Source organism: Argopecten irradians, chromosome 1 (assembly GCF_041381155.1).
Source record: "Argopecten irradians isolate NY chromosome 1, Ai_NY, whole genome shotgun sequence".
In the NCBI taxonomy this organism is placed as follows: Eukaryota; Metazoa; Mollusca; class Bivalvia; order Pectinida; family Pectinidae; genus Argopecten; species Argopecten irradians.
In genome coordinates this window covers 64402969-64409179 of record NC_091134.1, presented here as the reverse complement: position 1 = coordinate 64409179, position 6211 = coordinate 64402969, and the positions used below count along the sequence as shown (strand labels likewise).

General features: G+C 36.4%; 1 non-coding gene across 1 annotated transcript; it reads left to right on the top strand.

Annotated features, from left to right (window-relative positions):
- LOC138311201 (U12 minor spliceosomal RNA) lies at positions 1–151 on the top strand. Its single transcript, XR_011206549.1, has one exon. It is a non-coding gene; the product is annotated as a U12 minor spliceosomal RNA (small nuclear RNA).
- Positions 152–6211: the final 6060 nt, after the last annotated feature.

The window sequence follows — 6211 nt, the reverse complement described above, 5'->3', positions numbered from 1 at the left end:
ATGCCTTAAACTAATGAGTAAGGAAAATAATGAGCCTGGGTAGCTACAGGCTCCCAAGTTACATCTTGGATTAATTTCTTCATGGGGCACAGGACACCCCCGGGTGACCTGCTTACTTTTGCAGGATGCCTGGGTAGTAGTGGACTGCCCTGCCACAAACAAATTAAAAAAGTAATGTGAAAGCCATTATATTCGCTGTCAGAGCATAAACAATATTTGTCACTTGGAAAATAATTGATATTTAATCGGTGTCTGAATTACACAATATATGTATTAACTATTTTTTGCTGTTGTCTGCACAGAGTACTTCATTCCATAGAGGACATAGTGTCATGGTTTTTTTTCGGGATGCAAATAATTACCTTTATTCCGAAGTAAAGTAAGAAGCTCAAACTTTTAATGGCGTTTTGTAACTGAAGAAAAATACTGATTCGTCTGCTCAATGATTTATAAGTTATCTACGTCCATGGTCTGCTCACCTTTTAAGAGTGACAAAGGTTCAAGGACATATACCAGGTCAAACTGTGATGAAACTGACAGACTAGTAAGTGTAGTATCAATGTTACATGGTTATTGTTGACTTATTCACGTTTCTAATCTGGATTTTTAACCCTTATAGTGCCGTAGGGCCGATTTGGGCCGATCTTCGGGTTTCCAGAGTGCCAGAGGGCCGATTGGGCCGATCTTCGTGTTTCCAGAGTGCCAGAGGGCCGATTAGGCCAATCTTAAAAATACCAGACCCCATTTTGCTTTATTTTGATATTTGCGTATATATGACTGAATTAACGTAAATGACCGTAAACAAATATCTTCCGAAATTTCAACCGACGTCATTTATGACGTAGCATGACGTCATTTACAAAGGGTAGACGTCATCTTGATCCAGACATTTCCACCTATTTTTAGGCCTATCACTTGTTTTTCATTCAGTTTCATGCGCATTACACAGAATAGAGAGACAATTTTATTAATGTTATATCACTATATTCTTATCAATACACTATGCTGCTCATTTATCTTGTATATGCTTAGTGTTATATTTTATTCTCCTCGTCATCTCGTCAATAAAAACGACAAAGGAGAACATGTTTACGGGATGACCGGGGTCGTACCGAACCATGCGTCTGCTATATAATAATTGTTAAGGCTTTGTTTGCAAAGAAAAAGCTATTCTCAGCTTTAGTTGGTCACAGTACCACAACTAACTAATTCGCGGCCTTAACACACATATTCTATAGTACATGTATTATATATGGATTCCATATCGTTAACGGCATACATTCCTATATATATATATACCAGTCAATATTTCGGTAAATAAATATAACCTCACGTTTTAGAACTCATAAAAAAATATTACAATACTGCATGTCCATGTCATTTTTGTACATAATTATGTTTTATGAAGCTTGAGGTTTAATATACACTACAATTGTATACATGTATATCAATAAGAAATCGTAAGTTTAATTGACTGTCCACAGAATATGATATCTGACTACAGACCAAAGAGATTTTGACATATAAATGTGAAACTACCCTACGGTACCGGCGTCATATGAAATATGGTATGCATATCAAGTTCACACTGTCAAGTAGAGGTTTCAAGTGTAAGATCTGCAGGTGTTCCATTTAGTTTTCCTGGGACAAACCTGGCGTTCAGCTTACTACTTCATTCCCGTACACTACTCGTACTTGGGGTGTAAACACTTTAGCATAAAAGGGAGTGAGTGAGTTTGCCCGTTGTCAGTATAATGACCGAGGGGATGTGTCTCTGCCGGCATGTTTCAGTGAGATAGCACTATAAATGGACAAGAGATTCCACTATAGCAAAGAGACATAGTTTGAATAAAAACTATGAATTAATATGACATAAAACCTGATCAAACAACTATTAATTGCGCCCAAAATAATTTGGCAACAAATGGAAATACATTAACAACGCATTTACGGTAAAAAAATACAGAAACTTCTAGGAATAAAGAATATATCCTCGAGATTCTTCGTAAGAAGATGCACTTCGCGGAATATAGGAGCACTTTTCTGAAGTCAGTCTTGTCCAGAAATTTATGTCGAGGATTAGAATGCCAAAGAGCACTGCAAAGAGAGGGTTCAAGAGCTGCGAGTGAAACTGCATATAAAATCGTACATATAGCTAGGCTATCCCCCATCACCGGTTAGACACTGGTATGGGTTTCCAATGGTACTATCCCCTACAAACACATATCACTACAGTATAAGGTCACTGCATATACATAATTACATATACATAACGGAATATTTCCACTGCCAATATCTAAAGCAAAATATATCCGTTAAAAACAGCACAGAAACTAGTGACCGCCGTTCCAAAATCATCCGTTGTTAGCAACATATATACAATGTATACTTAGTGCAACAGACAGGCAGTCTCATAAAGATGGCCTATTTGCAGACCGTCGTGCTAATATTGGGAGATGTATCGTTCCGACTATTGCATATTTCATCCAAAATTAAAATATCAATCGGCATAATGTTCCAACCTTAGTGGGCAGAAAGAGAAAACAAAACATGTGGGAAAAGATCACTGAAAATATTAACTGAATAATGATCAGCGCGTACATAATGTACATTAATAATATAGACAGACCCGTAACATCTAATTTCTTTAATTGATCCATCATGTTTTAGTGGAACCTCTTGTTGATTTATCAATCTGCTGAATATTACCGAGAAACCGATGTCCAAGACAAGTTAAACACGTGTTTGGTCTGAGGCCGGGAGCACAGGGGTCCGAGAATAAGTTAAAGTTTATATCAACTTGGACCCACCCGAGTGTCCATAGACCATTTCTAGAGGTCTTAGGGTTCTAGATTAAAACAAAAAACAGTGAAGTTCATATTCTACCTGTACACGAGAAGGGAGAAAAACTTCCCGAGACAAAAACATCCACCACACCAAGTTTTAGACACAGAGACCTGGCACGATTTTTTTAACCAACAGTTTACATATATATATATTATAGATACTATAATATATATATGTATACTGTTAAAAAAATCGTGCCAGGTCCCTGTGGTTTTGGCGGCTAAGTAATCATTTTTCGAGAGGGTATTATTACAATTCAATTCAATTCAACTTTATTAACACTTTTACTATTACACATGTAATTCTATAGCTAAACAAATAACAACAACATGAACACAATAAACATACAATAAGTGCCAAAATGGTACTACCGTTGGAAAGAGGAGTCCATTCAAGATCATCCTTCATAACTAATATATAAAGTGCGTCACTAAGATAGCACCATCCTCGATACTCCAGGGGTTCCGATCACTTACGATCTCTACACCCCTGGACTCTTTCATAGTAAGCTGAACCAATCACAGGCGTGCAAACATTTCCTATGAAGACTACAAAGAGAGCGACGCCAAACACCAACGCCACACAGCCAACCTCAGTGTACCTTTACATGGCTCGGGCATGGATCGGAGCCCCTAAAGTATCGAGGATGAGATGACACAGGAAGTCCTCAATCGGGGTTTAAATCAGCGTGCTAAACTGTATGTCCTGAAATTACCAATCGAAAATTATTCTAATTATAACTATAAGCAATCTGTCTGTAATTTTGCTACTGTCGCTCGAAAATGGGAAATCAACCCATGAAAATTGATTAAAATTTGTCCCATGCATGAAATATATAAAAATGACGTGGCCGAATACTTTTGGCACGGTATATTGCCCAGTATGCATCGACACTATCTAAGTGCCTAACAGTACGTGTTCAATACATTCAACGTATTGAACAATGATTATGTGGTTGTACAGGTACATGTGCGTGTACATGATCAATATAGATGTGCGAGGAATTGGATCAGTACTTATTTTATTTCATAAATGTATTGGAATTTGCATATATCCGACCGCTTAATGTTATGGAATAAAATAAGTTTACGATTATTTATTAGTGTTTGCAGATATCTATTTTTCTTTTGGATCCGAACGTTCGGTGAAAATCCATAAATCACACACGTTCGACGTCACTTCCATCGGCAAATCGCGCCTCAATATCTTTGACGTGATCACTCTCGACGAGCCTATTTATGTCGCGTCATCAATTTTTGGCGTCATCAATTATTACGTCATTTCTGGCAAATTCAAAAATTCGGCATTGAAAGGCCATAAGCAGTAGGTTTTTAGTGAAGAATGCTAACCAAGTCATAAGTTGATGTTATTCACTAAACGGTACGATACACAATCGATTTGCATGACGTTTTGGATATGAAAATACTATTTTCTTAACGTTGTAATCTAAACAGAAATCATACTTTATAAACTTGGATGGTAAATTGTATTTTTTTTTTCTTTTTCAGTTTTAAAGTTTTCTTTCCTGTCTTTGCTGACTTCTATTGTTTGGTAACCGTTTTTTTAGTTAATATTTTATAAACATGATATTTATGGATAGATATAAATTTTCAATATTGATTTAACGTGATATTTTCAGGCATGAAAATTATCAATTGTTTTATGATATTACGTTAATTACTCGATGTAAATGAATAAATAATTTAATTAACTATTAGTGTTTTTGTCTGTCTTATTCGCAGGGACCACGGATGTCAAAGTCTAGTATCGTGGCTAGAGGACACACTGACTACATATATAGTATGGTAAGCTAAACCAGAACACAGTATCTGCCCTCATATGACCGACGAAAGAACACACAACTTATAGTTAATTACAGTTAATTACGGGGTAGTATTAACCTATTTGTGTATACTCTATATTTATAGAGCTGTTTAGACGGATCAAAATATCATTAAAATGCACGAATTCCATAATGATGAAGCGAATGCATACTATTTGTAAATTTGACTTATGTGCACACGGTATATAATGTGTTTAACCCTTATAGTGCCGTAGGGCCGATTTGGGCCGATCTTCGGGTTTCCAGAGTGCCAGAGGGCCGATTGGGCCGATCTTCGGGTTTCCAGAGTGCCAGATGGCCGATTGGGCCGATCTCAAAAATACCAGACCCCATTTTGCTTTATTTTGATATTTGCGTATATATGACTAAATTAACGTAAATGACCGTAAATAAATATCTTCCGAAATTTCAACCGACGTCATTTTATGACGTCAAATATGACGTAGCATGACGTCATTTACAAAGGATAGACGTCATCTTGATCCAGACATTTCCACCGATTTTTAGGCCCATTGCTTGTTTTTCATTCAGTTTCATGTGCATTACACAGAATAGAGAGACAATTTTATTAATGTTATATCACTATATTCTTATCAACACACTATATGCTGCTCATTTATCTTGTATATGCATAGTGTTATATTTTATTCTCCTCGTCATCTCGTCAATAAAAACGACATAGGAGAACATGTTTACAGGATGACCGGGGTCGTACCGAAACATGCGTCTGCTATATAATAATTGTTAAGGCTTTGTTTGCAAACAAAAAGCTATTCTCAGCTTTATTTGGTCACAGTACCACAACTAACTAATTCGCGGCCTCAACACACATATTCTGTAGTACATGTATTATATGGATTCCATAGCGTTACGGCATACATTCCTATATATACCAGTCAATATTTCGGTAAATAAATATAACCTCACGTTTTAGAACTCATAAAAAATATTACAATACTCCATGTCATTTTTGTACATAATTATGTTTTATGAAGCTTGAGGTTTATATACACTACAATTGTATATAGCAATAAGAAATCGCAAGTTTAATTGACTGTCCACAGAATATGATATCTGACTACAGACCAAAGAGATTTTGACATATAAATGTGAAACTACCCAACGGTACCGGCGTCATATGAAATATGGTATGCATATCAAGTTCACATTGTCAAGTAGAGGTTTCAAGCGCAAGATCTGCAGCGTGTTCCATTTAGTTTTCCTGGGACAAACCTGGCGTTCAGCTAACTACTTCATTCCCGTACACTACTCGTACTTGGGGTGTAAACACTTTAGCACAAAAGGGAGTGAGTGAGTTTGCCCGTTGTCAGTATAATGACCGAGGGGATGTGCTGGCATGTTTCAGTGAGATAGCACTATAAATGGACAATATATTCCACTATTGCAAAGAGACATAGCACGAATAAAAACTATTAATTAATATGACATAAAACCTAATCAAACAACTATTAATTGCGTCCAAAATCATTTGGCAACAAATGGAAATACTTTAACAACGCA